A 15,636-nucleotide genomic window follows, 5' to 3' on the forward strand; every position below is an offset into this window, starting at 1 on the left:
TGCTCCTCCCTCTCCTTTTTGCATTTGGACTTTAACTGTTAGAAGTTAAACTGGGATGTCCCTGTGATATTGTTGCACTGACATAGTGAATAAAATACGTTGCGTTTGTTAGATACGCTTTTTCTGCTCTCTAACTCTGCTCTTGCTGTCCGTGGTGCAGAAAACGGATGCATATTGCGTAAAGGCCCATTGGCTGAATTGACTGAGGGAGGAGACGGAGAGAAACTCAGGCTTTATTGAAGTAAACCTGCTAGCGAGCAGGTTAGGTTCACAGGGTCAGTTGCCATAGTAACTGACTCAGAGTTTGAGTTAAATCGCTTTCTGGAACTGAAAACTCCGGATTTCCCTCATCTCAGGCTTAACAAACTCAGACTTTTCACTAAACCCGCTTCCTGGAATACCCCTCTGGTATCTAATACACTGAAGTACTCTGCACCTGCTAGTCTTGGGGTAATGTTGTGTAGAGTAGGGAGAGGATAGTAGGGCCTCTGAATGGCTATGCTCAGGAGGCAGGGATTTAGACAAATCCTGATCTTTCCTGTTTTTGGGCTTCTCTACAACCACTGGTGGATTAACCCAGTGTGTTGGTTCAGTGACCTTGTGGATTATGCCTGTTTTCACCATTTCATCGATTTCATCTTTGAGTCGACTGCCTAGGGCGTATGGTATGCGGCGAAGAGGGACCACCACTGGTGTTGCGTTGGGTTTGAGGTATGCTTACTACTTAGCGCCACACCAAGTTCTTTAACAATAAGGGGAAAAAGTGAATCAGAACCCAGAGAAACAGACCGGAGGTTGGATTAAATTCCTAAAAAAAAAAAGAAAAAAAAAAGAATGTTATTCCTATAAGGATAAATAAAATAAAATAAAATAATAATAAATAAATAATAGATAAATTGGACAAGTCCCAGTCCATTTTTGGCATCGGAACAGCCAAACCTTCCAGTGGGTTCCTGTCATCGCTTGATAATAATTAAGCTTCAAACTTCTGATACCATGTATTATTGTGATTCTGTCGGTCACTGTCGGTGTCTATCAGAATTAACACAGTGACCACAAAAGAATAATTAAGCGACCGTTTTGTTTTATTTCCACGCTTCTGTTACATACATCTAAAATCACGGGTGCTGAAGACAGGTAAGTAAACAGCTTAAATAGAGAGTACCAATGAAGCAGATTATTCATTAAGATCCCACTGCATGATGCATTCATAGAAAGCCTCGGAAAATTTTTTTTGGGAACATGACAATTTAAACAAAAGCTTAAACATTTTATTGGGATTAGGAAATCACATTAAATCATAGATTCCACTTTATTAATTTCAATGTGAAGTCTATCTCATACACAAAAGTTGGTCATGGTGTTCCATGGAGTTTCGTACTTGGACCATTTGAAGTTTATACATGCTTCTATTATGTACTATTATAAGGCAGAATAGCATGAGCTTTCGTTGCTATGTGGATGATACCAAACTATGCCTATCCATGAATCCACATGAGTCCAATAACAAAACTGGATTAAATACATGTCTTCATGACAAAGAACTTGACTAATAATTATTTTCTGCTACTGAAATGTAGATAAGACTGGATTTGTTGTCTTTGGACCTCAGCACTTCAGAATTAGACATTTCTAGTAATTTACTAACTTTGTATGGCACAAGGTTTGCAACTATCGCTACTGTGATAAACCTTGAGGTTAATTTTGACCAAGATTTGTCCTTCAAATTATACACAAGAAGTGCATTACATTACATTACATTACATTGTTACAAAGGTGAAAGAAGTTTCACCTTTGTAACAATGTAAAATCAAAGGAAATTCAATCTCAGTGACACAGAAAAACTGGTCAATGCATTTGTCTTTTCAAGGCAGAGCTTTTACATTCTTTGTTAGCAGAATGTCTAATAATTACTTTGAACAACATCCAGCCAAACCAAAATGCTGAAGTGACCTCTAATGAGGATTAGGATAATTTCTTCCACTAATCCCCCAATCGCTTGTGGCTTGCCCTTTTTTCTTCATTGTCTTCTTGTTAAATCCAGGGTACAATTTAAAAAAATTCCAACATATAAAGCCCTTAAAGCAGAAATTAGTTTCTGAATCATGTGAGGCACAGGGTGCAATATGTTTGCACAATTCAATTTATTTTCTCCACACAACCATCTTGAATAAACCCAAACATAACGTTATATTTTTTGTTATATTTAATGTTTGTACATTGTGTATTGTATTGTTATTGTAGCGAATGACAGGGTTCATTTTGTTTTGCACCCAATTCTTTTTTTTTTTTTTTCCCATTTTTACCACCCCGTGCTCCTACCTAAGTGACAGTCCTGGGCATTGCCATCCTCTACCAACCCCGGGAGGGCCCTGCACTGAGCTCAGGTCTCCTCCTTAACCTGAGGAGTGAGCAGGCCGCATCTTTTCACCAGACAGGGTGGGGTTTCTCCGGCCGGACGTAGCGCGTGGAAGGATCACGTTATTCCAGCCAGATCCTCCCCACCCCATCTGGCGCCCCGGTTGGCCAGAGGGGGCATGTATAGCCCAGGACTGTGTGCATGTTTTTGTGAGGGTAGCTCCCATTAGCTACCCAAGGGAACACGGGGAGAACATGCAAACTCCACACAGAAAGATCCTTTCGCCAACCCCACCCATGGTGTGGGCGCTGAAGTCATGGGGGAACTAACACGCACTTCAGCACCCACAGCGTCCCCAGCGGGAATCGAACCCAGGACCTTCTTGCTGTGAGACGGCTGCACTACCAGCTGCGCCACCGTGCTCCCATTGCACCCAATTCTTAAACAAGTGTTACCAATCAATGAACCAAAGATAACCTATTATCAAATTCTTTCTCCATGCAAACCTCAATATCACCGCTGGTGGCTTGCCCTGGTTGATCCAGGCCAACACATAGTCAAAGCTCAGGGAGCCTGGGCACTATGCCGGGTAGACCGCCGAGACAGTTCAGGGGGCTGTCCTCGGGGCTGGGCAGACCGGCGAGACAGTTCAGGGGGCTGTCCTCGGGGCTGGGCAGACCGCCGAGACAGTTCAGGGGGCCGCCCTCAGGGCTGCGTAGACCGGCGAGACAGTTCAGGGGGCCGCCCTCGGGGGCGGGCAAACTGGCAAGACAGGTCAGACAGCCGTCCTTTGGCTGAGCAGACGGGTAAGAGGGACATTCTCGGGACCTTGGCTTGGGCCGTGGCGCGGAGCGGGACCTTGACTTGGGCTGAGGCATGAGCAGAGTCCTGGGCAGGGGTCTATGTGCCGGCTGAGGTGTAGGCAGAATCTGAGGGGCCAGCTTCGGGGGACAAAGAATCAGAGGGGCCGGTTTTGGGGCGGACAGAATCCAAGGGGCCGGCTTCGTGGGACACCGGGTCCTCGGTGACGGCTTCGGGGGACCCCGGGTCCTTGGCAGGGGCCTGGGTGTCGTCTGAAGTGTGTCCGGGGCCACCTTGGAAACAGCTACGGGTGCGTCCGGGACCACCTTGGGAACAGGCTGGGGCTGCCGCCGTCGTCGTTTCCTCTGGGGCTGACAACACTTGGGCCCGCCTCGAGCCAGGCGTGTTCCCCAGAAGGGGGACTCCTCTTCCTCTACTTGCTGCCAACCAGGAATTGTGAGTTCTGCCTCCCGGTAGACATATTGCCAAAAAGCAAAACTTTTCCTGCTGGGTCCATGCTGGCAGGTCAGTTCTGTCAGGATGCGGTTGGAGTAGGACCCAGATTCAGGAGAGCAGGAGGCAGGAGTTCCCAAAAACGTGTTTATTTTAACAAAACAAAACCAAAGCAATGCTGAGCAGGATACCAAAAACCAGAACGTGAATCAAAAACTATGAAAAAACCTGACATGGAAAACACGGAGGGACCAGCAGGGAGCAAGGGAAAGACAAAACCAGATATACAGAAGGGTTAACGAGACACAGGTGCAGACGATCAGGACCAATAGAAACAGGAAGGTCAAACAAGAACTCAAACACTAAAGCTGTGTCCCAATTCAGGGGCTGCGTCCTTCCAGGGCTGGATTTGAAGGCCGATTACGTCACAGCGGCGCGCCGAAGGCTGTCCCATTTGGAAGGCTCCTTCAAATGCAGCCCACAAATGCAGCCTTCTTTTCCCGCTGTTTGAAGGATCCATCGGTTGTATCCTCCGCGGCCCACCATATCCCAAGATTCATGGCGCACAGTCAGAAAAATATTTATTTCCAGAAAAATATTTTCAGATTCAAATTTTTTCAGAAAAATATATTTCCACCGGCGCCGGCGACACGCCTCTCTTCCTCCTCCAACAAAATGAAAAACACAAAAAACAAAAACAAAACTTCTGGCCCCATTTCTTTTTTTTTTTGGTTCTTTCTTTTCTATCGTGTTTTCTTTCTTTCTTTCTGTCTTTCTTGCTGTCTGTCTATCTTTCTTTCTTTCTACTTTGTTTAGTGACGTAGGACAAGGGCAGGAACAGCTGGTGACGCAACCAGGAAATCCCCCGCAGGCTAGACCGTCTCATTTCACTAGCGTCCGTCCAGCCTTCGGTACGGCCTTCGCGGTCTTCGAAGGCGTGGCCTACGAAGACCGCGTCCTCAGAAGGACCAGAACCTGAATTGGGACACAGCTAAAGACACATGCTTCAAAATAAAACAGGAAGTCACAAAACCGTGACAAAGGGCATCTTTGAGGTGCAGGTTTGTTTACTGCACCACATTTCACCTGGGTCATGTATAAAGAACATATTCATCACAAAGACTTTCTCCAATTTTTTAATTTGCACATCATGACAGCTATATCATCGTCTTATTATTTTGTGAGTTGAAGTTGATGTGGCCACCTTTATAACCTCCTAGCTCGTAAACAAGACACTGCCTCACTGATCTCTGAGAGTAAGAGCTCTCAAGGCTGCCTATCAAACAGCTGTCACGGAGGAAGAAGCGGGGGATGAGGTGATGCATAAATACATCAGTCGTAGAGCAAACAACCAATGACTTAGGCTAGGTCTGTTTTAAACATTTCAAAATTAAACAGATCTACATCACTGCATCTCTGCCCAGTGTTGGAAAAGCTATACGATGGAAAACAGCTGTTTAGAAGTACTGATACAGACCCATTCATTTGACGTGACCCAGGGCAAAAAGAAAGGTGGGTGCATGCTGCCTAGTAATTTTAAATTAAATTTGTAGTTATTTATAGTTTGTTTTCTCAGCAAGTGCTTTCCTATATTTTTTGTGGTATGTCTTGATAATTCCATTTCAATTTTATTTATATAGCATCTATTACAACAGAAGTTGTCTCTATGAATCCAGAGACCCAGAACATGACCCCTGAACAAAGTTTAGTGTCGCCCACTTTAAAGAACTCGTACTTGCTCTTTCATAGTAGAATGAATTAATTTGATCAATACAGTACATTGAATTGAATTGGAATGGAATATCATTAAAGTGAATTGGATTCTACTGTACCTATTTGGCTCAATTGGATCAATTCAATTCAATTCAATTCAATTCAATTTTATTTATATAGCGTCTAATACAACAGAGTTGTCTCTAGACGCTTTACAGAGACCCATACCCAGAACATGACCCCCGAGCAGTTATTACATAAACAATGGCAGGTAAAAACTCCCCTAGTGGGAGAAAAACCTTAAGCCAAACAGTGGCAAGGAAAAACTCCCCTTTAGGAGGGAAGAAACCTTGAGCAGGACCAGGCTCATAAGGGGGGACCCTCCTGCCGAGGGCCAGACTGGTGGGTCAGGGACGGCAACAGCACAGCAGGCAGGTGGAAGCAGCAACGGGATGACCAGGGGTGGGGACCGCAGGCCAGCACGCAGCTCCCGAAGCTCCGGCCCAATCAGCAAGTCCCAGGTTGGGGTGCAGGGTCAGGGAAAGACTTGTGCTCCGTAATGCAAGCTACAAGCCACCCACGACCACCTGCAGGTTCCGGTGTCCGGCAAAGGATGCTGCAACATGGACAAAAGAGAGAAAAGGGAGGAGAAGGGGGGGGCCAGCACAAGAAACTACAGGAGCGACTCTGACACACTAAAGTTTACACTACCTAAAGATTTACCAACACCAGCTAGAGGTTTACTAAACACTAACTATAGGCTTTACTAAACAGAAATGTTTTAAGTTTAGTTTTAAAGGTGGAGGTGGTGTCAGCCCCCTTAACCCAGATTGGAAGTTGGTTCCAAAGTAATGGTGCCTGATAGCAGAACGCCCGCCCTCCAAATCTACATTTAGATACTCTAGGAACTACGAGTAAACCTGCACTCTGAGAACGGAGAGCTCTGACAGGAACATGAGGCACTATCAGGTCTTGCAAATAATGCGGAGCTAAGCCGTTTTGGGCTTTATACGCAAGTAATAACATTTTAAATTGGATTCTGAATTTTACGGGTAACCAATGGAGCAACGCTAACACTGGAGAGACGTGGTCTCTCCTGCTAATTCCTGTCAGTACTCGTGCTGCTGCATTCTGGATCAGCTGGAGCCTATTCAGCAAATTACTTGGACATCCTGCTAACAACACATTACAGTAATCTAGTCTAGAAGATACAAACGCATGAACTAGTTTTTCTGCATCACTCTGCGAGAGGATTTTCCTAATCTTTGCGATATTACGGAGATGGAAAAAGGCTATTTTACAAACCTGATTGACATATGGTTTAAACGACAGATCCTGATCGAAAATAACACCAAGGTTTCTCACAGTTGCACTGGAAGGCATCGCAACACCATCTAATCCCTTCCTAAGATGCTCTGGACCAAGAATGATAACCTCTGTTTTATCTGAATTTAGAAGCAGGAAATTTCTGGACATCCAGTCCTTGATGTCCCTAAGACATGCCTGAAGTTTAACTAATGGTTCTGTTTCATCCGGCTTCATAGACAAGTAGAGCTGCGTATCATCAGCATAACAATGAAAGTGTATGCCGTGATTCTGGATTATACTTCCCAACGGCTGCATGTCATATTAAATTGTTTTTTCTTTCTGAGTGCCTTGGGATTACTTTTATTGTGAGTTGGTCCAACAAAAGTTAAATTAATGACTTGAATTGAATTAAGTTACATAAATGTTACTTCTGTGCAGCTTCGATGTATGCTGACTGGTTGCTTTACTACCCCTTGACTCTGTAGCAGCAACCTACATGCTATAGCCCTGCTGGTGTGAAACAAAGAGAATAGCCTTTGTCAAGGTGTACTTGCTTCAATTCTCATTCATCTCCCATGGCATAGAAGTGTTAAATTATATACTCCGAGGGACACCATATTCATACTTTTACAAAACCCAGGTAATTAGGCAAACAGGCTCTGTACATGTCCCCTGCTATGACAGTTTTCACTGTCAAGAATTTCAACCTTTATTTCCTTCCAAGTATCGCCTGCACTCCCCTTTGCACCCGCTGTGACACACACATGTATATATACACCCACATGCACAACCCCTACTAACTCTTGCTCCCCTTCCCCCTGGAGTGTAGACTCCAGGCAGAACAGCCACAGATCCAAACCTCAGCCCAGCCCTCAGCCTTCTCACTTCATTTTGGATCTTTATTTCTAGTGCCCCTTTCCATTGTTCGTACAGGAGAAAAACTGTGTTCCTGATGACCATTTGTTCCTGAAGAGGAGAAAAATATTTAGAGCTTCACCTTTGTACTTTAAAAGTCTTTTTATGACAAAAATGAGCCTGCTGAAAAAGACTAAGTAACATCAAAGTGGTCTGCCCTCCGAGCGAAAGATTAAAAGTTGAGCTTTAACACCAATTCTCTTGGATTCTTCCTGGCTCAGTTCTAATTAGTCACTCCTTTTAATCAGATACACCATCAATTAGTGCGACTTTTCTCTGTGGTTGATGCTAGAATGTTGGATCTCAAGGACGCAAAACTTTCAGTAGACGGTCAGTAAAGCATCCAGTGTTTGCTCCATACATGGGTGTGTGTTCTTTTTTAATTGCCACCACACGGAGGAAGTTGTTAATCATGAGACAGCGAGGGTTCAAACCTGCAGGACAAGAGAATGTGTATGTTTTGTGAGTTTTTCTTTTTCTTTTTGTTGTGTGTAGGTGGAAATCGAAACTGCTGGGTTATCAAAAAAAAAGATCAAAGACATATTAAATACACACACACACACACACACACACACACACACACACACACACACACACACACACACACACGAGGTCTAGCAGAGCTATATTTATCTAGTAGATGGGCTGTTCCTAGTAAAAGGGTGTTTATTGAATTTTGAGTCATGACATCCATTTAAACATATTTATTATGTCTTTAAATTATTAGCAATTATCAGTTATTATCAGTGCTGTAGCCTTCAATGTTAGAGCAGAATTGAAATACTGTGTAACTAAACATGGAATAATTCTTATAAAAGTGTGTTGCTTTATTTTATTTATTTATTTCAAATGCTCATAAGCAAGTTTCAGATTTGAAAAGCGTCATTTCCTTTTAAATGTAATTGATAGACAAAAGAAAAACTCACTTATTCTCATCTGTTTTAAAAATAAAATCTCTTGCAGATGATGTGAGCCAGTCAGACCACTTTGCTTCCACACACCAGGAAATTCACCTCCGAACAGGAAAACCGTCAGCTGACTACAGTGTACAATAAGACAGACTGACAGTTCGCACATCTTCATTGTGGATGCGTTTGAATATTATTCAAAGCAACAAGGCAACCCAATAAGAATCAGATAAATCAATTTTATCTCTGAGATTATTAAAGTAGTTTTGAATTGGAATTTACTTTAAAAGGGAATAAAAATAAAATAATGCTTAAAAATTGTGATTGCCAGACGATACAGATAAGTATATACTGTATACAAAAATTAAACTAAACCTTATTAAAACGTTTGATTTGTGCAATATTTAAAATCATTAGGGATTAGGGGTATAACGATACACTAATCTCATGATACGGTACGATACACAATATTGAGGTCACGATAACGATACAATACGATATTATAGCAGTATTTTTTTAACAACCTTGAATGAGGAACATATGACTGGAAAAAATGGTCTTTTATTTGAAAGACACAAAATACAAAACAATCCTGTGCATTTGCCCTATTGTTCCAGTTTGTAATGCTTTATAACTGTTTAAGTTTTAAAGAGAAAGCCAGGACAACCATTTTCCACAAACTGAACTAAAAGTAAATGTCAGGTTTGCATTATGCATCTTCAGTTTCATACAAGTACAAATATTTTGCCACAAACTGAATAGTTTCTCTCATGTATGATTTGACTTTTCTCTTTTCCAGAAATGTAACAACTAAAATTAAATAAATAAATAAAAGTAAATAAATACATACAATTTTACATCATAAAACAGATTGATTCATGCTCACCTTATAAGTGTAAGAGGAGATTTATTTTTGTTAAGAAGGTTATTTTGGTAATTCAGGGTTCATTATTTTATAAATATATTCTTTACAGTCCACAGTCCAAAAAACCTGCATGCTAGGTTAATTGATGATTCTAAATTGACCATAGGTGTGAGTGCGAGTGTGTCTGTTGTCTTTTTTTATGTGGCCCTGCGATAGACTGGCGACCTCCAGCAGACCCCCGTCACCCTGCAAAGGATGAAGCGGGTATAGATAATGGATGGATGGATGGATATTCTGTCTATTCTGATGTAAATCAGGGACTATAATGACACTAGTCAGTTTATCTGTAGTGATTAGTCTGTTTTAGATTGGGCGGAGTGATACGCCACAGTACTGCACTAGGTGCTGTGTTGATGTTCTAAAATCCTACACTGTTGAGGGACATTAAAGTACACTGGAACTCAGCAGAAGTTGTCCCCGTGTTTATCCTACTCACCACCCCAAAAAGGTTTAATTTAATAAGGTAAGGCTTAACTCTACACCAGCCTTACATCAGTAAAAGTTCAGAGCTGAAAACCCTGCAAGAGTCCCGTGATCGGGACCAAAACGGTACTACTTTCTTCTGAGTGGAGTGAGATTTTGGTCCGCGGGTCGAGGCGCGGTCGGCACACGCGGTCGGATGCGCGTTACTAGTCAACACAATAGATTCATATTAATAACACAATATCGCAATACAGTTCGTCACCTCCAAGACACGTATTGTGACGTTTTTGTATCACGGAATTTCCTGACACGATATATTGTTACAGCCCTATTGGGGATAGTAGTGAAGGTTTGTCAGGGTCACATACTGATAGCGCTGTGCTGGTGAAGGCAGGTAGCTGAACAGTTACCACTCAGCTGTGTGGAATATCTTCAGCGGGACTTTGGAGCGATATCCAGTTAGACTGGAATGTGTGAGTCTGACCGGCGGCTGGCGCAGCTGTCTCTTAATCCTACTGTAGCAAGCCTGTATGGTTGCTCTATTCAGCAGTGTTATTTCTCCCCAGCATGCTAAAACTGCTCTTAACAAATGGAAGTGACTTTGACCGTGGAGGACTACTCCCTAAAGCCGAACCACTGACCTCGCTTTGCAGCTTTCAGCAAAACATAAATATGAAGGAGATTGAAACAAGATGTCAATGAAGATTATATCAACATCACCTTCTGAATCGTGTCATTTTATATTACATAAATATTAAAATTATAATTTTAAGATGGTATCAATGCCCAATTCAAGATCAAGCAAGCAAAAGCGCAAAAGAAAGGCAAAATCTGACTGATTCAAAGGAATTGATCTAATACAACAAATTATGCCTCTTATTTGAAACATGATCATTGGTACCCTTCCTGATATTTAGCCTATATGCCACGATTTGCTCTAAATTTTGACTGAAAATTATTGAAAGTAATATTGAAAGGGTTTTGTCCTTTAAGAATTTATCTGAGGAAAAAGTGAGATATCTTGACAAATTATTTTATATTTTGGGTGCAATTTACACACATGGATGGTAGAAGTAAGAAAGCTAAAGGGGGCTCCTGCAGAGGGCTTTAAGTTCACTTTTTTATTTAAATTAAAAAAGTTTAGGAAAAAAAAAAAATATTATTTTGGTCTGTCTTCATTTATAATTTTCAATATTTTCTAACCCCTTGCTTTAAGCTTTATTTATAGATAAAACACATTTATTATAATATTAAAAGCAATGAAATAAATGTCTAAAATACATGTGGCATCTGAGCTGAGAACCATTTTTCAGGAAATTAGGATTTTGTAATTCATTGCGTTCCATTTTCCGGATGTGAAATCACTAAGGTCATACTCCTGTCCTATCTTATCTTATCTTTAATAAGATTACCACAACATTTTCAGTAATGCATGGTATACATGTTTATTCTGAATCATAAGAGATAGCACCACCGTGAGACTGGGGGGAATTAAAAAAAAACTATTGAGGAACATTTTTCTGCCCGCAGCAGAACAGAGCAGGAGAAAGGCAATATGGATCAAAATTACACCAACGCAGAGCCTACGGCGTAGGTTACGCGGCGACGCGCGCCGTACCCTACGCCGTGCCCTACGCCGTGCCCTACGCCGTACCCTACGCCGTACCCTACGCCGTACCCTACGCCGTACCCTACGCCGTACCCTACGCCGTAGGCTCTGCATCGAACGCGGAACCATAAATCAGCTCCCAAGCCGGCAGGCAGTTTTGATCCCGAAATTTTCGGAGCGTTCTTAACAGGCTACAACTGTTAGATTTCATCTATTAAACCAACATTTATCTTCCTAAATGATTTATTTCAGCCAGCGGTAATTCTCCACAGAACTGCAGGTTTCTCCCCGGGACGACGGCGCAGGTTGACCCGGCCGTGAGCTGCTGCTGCTGCTCCGGACCGGCGGCTCTTCTCCAAAAACATCGGATCAAATTTCCTAGGCGTTATTTGGATAAACTGAGCCCAGGTTGGAGATCTTAACGGTTACTTTTACACCTGAAAAAATATTAAAACTCAATAAAGTGGCGTATTAACAGCGCTAAAGCTGAAATTAAAACAGCTTTTGGCTCTGGGCTTCCTGATATGGTGTGACGTTTGTGCAAACGTAACTACACAGTCGCATACGTACCCGAACGTAAACCACGCAGTGACGTAGCAAGCTAAATTTAGGGGTAGTGCTGAAAAGTAGGGGTAGTGGGAGTATTAGGACAGGGCCCTGGGAAGATTACAAGTGCCCTAAAATCTGTGGCTTCTTTTTTAGGGGTAGTGGTAGTGAGGGAGGGCTAGTGGTAGAAAGTAGGGGGTGAATTGGGATTGGCCCTTAGTCTCGTTGTCTGCAGTTAAATCACACTAAACCTCTCCTGTTTCAGGTTCTGGCCCATTTCTTCCATTTCTTCTAACAGAACTGGTAACTGCGTCTCGCTCACACACGCCTTTTCAGATCTGCCCACAAATGTTCAATGGGATTCAGATCAGGGCTTTGTGATGGCCACTCCACACATTGACTGGCATTACATTGACTTTGTTGTCCTCAAGCCACTTTTTAACTATTTCGGCAGTATGCTTAGTGTCATTGTCCATTTGGATGACCCATTTGTCTATAAGTTTTAGCTTCCTGGGTGATGTCTTGAGATGTTGCCTTAATATTCCCATGTAAATGTATATCTTCATAATGGTGTCTATTTTATGAAGAGCTCCATTATCATAATCATAATCAGGTTTATCGGCCAAGTCAGGTCAAACAAAACAGGGAATTTGACTTGGTCCTGCTGTAGCAAAACAGCCCCACAACATGATTCTGCCACCACCGTGTTTCACAGACTACGTTTACATGCAGTCAAAATTCTGGTTATTGCTAATATTTCCGGTTACTGAAACATTCGGAATATTCCCTTTACGTGGTAATTAATCATTTGGGATATCTGGATCAAACCAGCGACGCACGGAGAACATCATGACGCAATTCCCGTCATTTCTGCTTCTTCTTCCTGTATCCAAATTCAAAACAAATGCTGCTTCGCTCAACTTTTCTCTCACCTTCTTGTAAATCTTCTATCCCGGTACTTTCTACCATCTACAAATGCAGAAATGTTCATATCCTTCATTACATTTATGAAGTGATTAGTCTCCTCCTGGTCTTGGTTTCTCCGTGTTTATAAGAACTTCCTGGACTCAAAAGACCAGGATTCCTGGGGGGGGGTCCCACATCACCCGCGTTCCCTCACCGGCCTGGGCCTGGGACGGGTGGGTCGGGTTACCCGGGCCTGGCGGGGCCCGCCGTGCAGCCTGGGGTGCCTTCTGGCGGTGCTGGACCCCCCCGGGGAGGGGGAAACGGTGCGTGATTGTATGTCTGTGTCGGTGAGAATGCGGTATGGAAGGGTCCTGCCATGGAGGATTTGAGCCTCCATTGGCAGGACATCAAAAACTTAATAATTTATCAATATTATATTATACAAAGATGGTTATTATTATTATTATTATTAGTATTATTATTAGTATTATTATTATTATTATGTATATTATATTATTATTAGTATAGGTATCGGATAGGTGAATGGATGAATGAATGGGATGCCTGGGTCTGGGGCCCTCCGTTGTCGGGCCTGCGCGGGTGTCGCCTTGTTGGGGGGTTCCCTCTCTCCGGGCCCGTCTCCGGTCCCCCCCGCTGCCTCTACGGCGGGGCGCCCCTCTGGTCTTGGAGGGCCACTTTCGTGGGGGACGGGTGCGCCTGCCCGCGTCGGCGGCCGGGGCGGCTCTGTCTCTCCGGGCAGGCTGGCCCCCTGCCGGGTGGGGGTCGTTGGCCTGAAGGGTGAGGGCCTCCTGGCCGCGTGTCCGGCCCGGACCGGGTGGCCGGGGATTGCCTGGGTCGCGGTCCGCCGCCGCGGGATCCCTGGCTGCTTCTTTCCGCGCCGTGGGGGCCCCGCCCGCGGGCCCCCTCGGCCGCCGCCGGGTGGGGGGGGGCCCTCGCAGGCGGTGGGTTGCCTCCCTCCTACTTCTCCCCTCTGTGGGGTTGCCGGTGGCCTGGGTTCCGGGCTCTTCCTTGTCGGCCTCTGGTCTCGCGGGTGGCGGGGTTGCTCCCCCCCCTCCCCCACTATAGATACACTTCAGGTGGAGCTTTGTTTGGTTTATTACACACACACACACACATACACACACACACACACACACACACACACACACACACACACACACACACACACACACACACACACACACACACACACACACATATAGTCATTTAGTCACATGCATACACACACACACACACACACACACACACACACACACACACACACACACACACACACACACACATGCATGATCATATACATACACACACACACACATAGACATACACACTGGCTTGTTCACCTGCATGCTGGCTCTCTAGTTTTTGGGTTTAGGTAGCGGTAGCGATAGCTTAGCTCAGACTGCGATCAGATCTCAAGATTTAGGTCGATTGCTGTTCGTGTTTTGGATGGCTCCGTGCCGGTTTCGTGCTTTGTTTGTGGTTTTTTTGTTGCAGATTTCCAGTGCTTGACGTGTGTCTCCGTGTGTTGCTGCTTCCTGGATTGGCAGTGGATGTCGTCACCCCCCCCCCAAAAAAAAAAACACTTGGTTTGTATGTGTATATTTATGTATGTGTACGCATATGTGTGCGTATATATATGTATATATTACATATAGTAATAATGCACATATATACACTTTTGGTTTCTACCGTCATGGTATCAATCAATAATATGTGTGCAGACAAGGTAAAAAAAAAAAAAAAAAAAAAAAAAAGACCAGGATTCCTTGTGAACAGAGCATGTGCAGAAAATACATTCATGTTCCGTTTGATAGGGATATTCCGTTTGGCGTTTACATGACCCAATATTCAGGTTTTAAAAGGAGTAACCCAGGGCTCATATTGGGGTTTTTAAAAACCAGAATATGAGCAAATTCTGGTTATTCAAAGGGGTTATTGGTGTTTACATGGCCGTGCAAATTCGGGTTATTGCCAATATTCGGGTTTTAAAAGGGTTATTGACTGCATGGAAACGCAGTCAATGTTGGTATCGTGTTCTCAGGTCTACAAGCTTCCCCCTTTTTTTCCTCCAAATGTAACGTTGTCCCATTATGGCAACAACTACACTTTAGTTTCAGCAGACTACAGGACATGAAGTTAAGGTCTTTATGTTGGTGTCTTTTTGCAATAAGTAATCTAGCTCTAGATCTGTAATCTAGCTTTTTAATCTTTCTTTAGGAGTAAAGCTTGAGTTATGGTTCTGCGTAAAATCGACACCGTGGCTACACCGTCACCGGGACGCCGTCGTGAACCTTCGGACTTCTCCGTCACTCCATTTCTCCGCGGTGCAGTACCCCCCGTGACCGCTATTGTGCAAAAAACCAAAACAAAAAAAATCACACATACACGAAGAAAAGAGCGCTGAAAGTTCACGACTGCTTCAAACCGGAAACCGGAAATACGTTGCTACCAAGTAAACCAATCACAGCCCTCTTGTCTGCGTTTGGTCTGCGTCACCTCCACGCGTAGTTACAATTTTTGGGAGGTGCAGGTCAGTGACGGCGTCAGTGACGGCGTCAGTGACGGCTTCAGTGACGGCTTCAGTGACGGCTTCAGTGACGGCTTCAGTGACGGCTTCAGTGACGGCGTGTGGTCTGAGTCGACACGTACCACACGCTGTAGGTACGGCGTCGTTTTGACGCAGAACCATAACTCAAGCTTAATGGTTTCTTTCTCGCTGAGTGGCCTTTCAGCCCATGTCAGTGCGGGA

This window comes from Cololabis saira, chromosome 9, assembly GCF_033807715.1.
Source record: "Cololabis saira isolate AMF1-May2022 chromosome 9, fColSai1.1, whole genome shotgun sequence".
Lineage (NCBI taxonomy): Eukaryota > Metazoa > Chordata > Actinopteri > Beloniformes > Belonidae > Cololabis > Cololabis saira.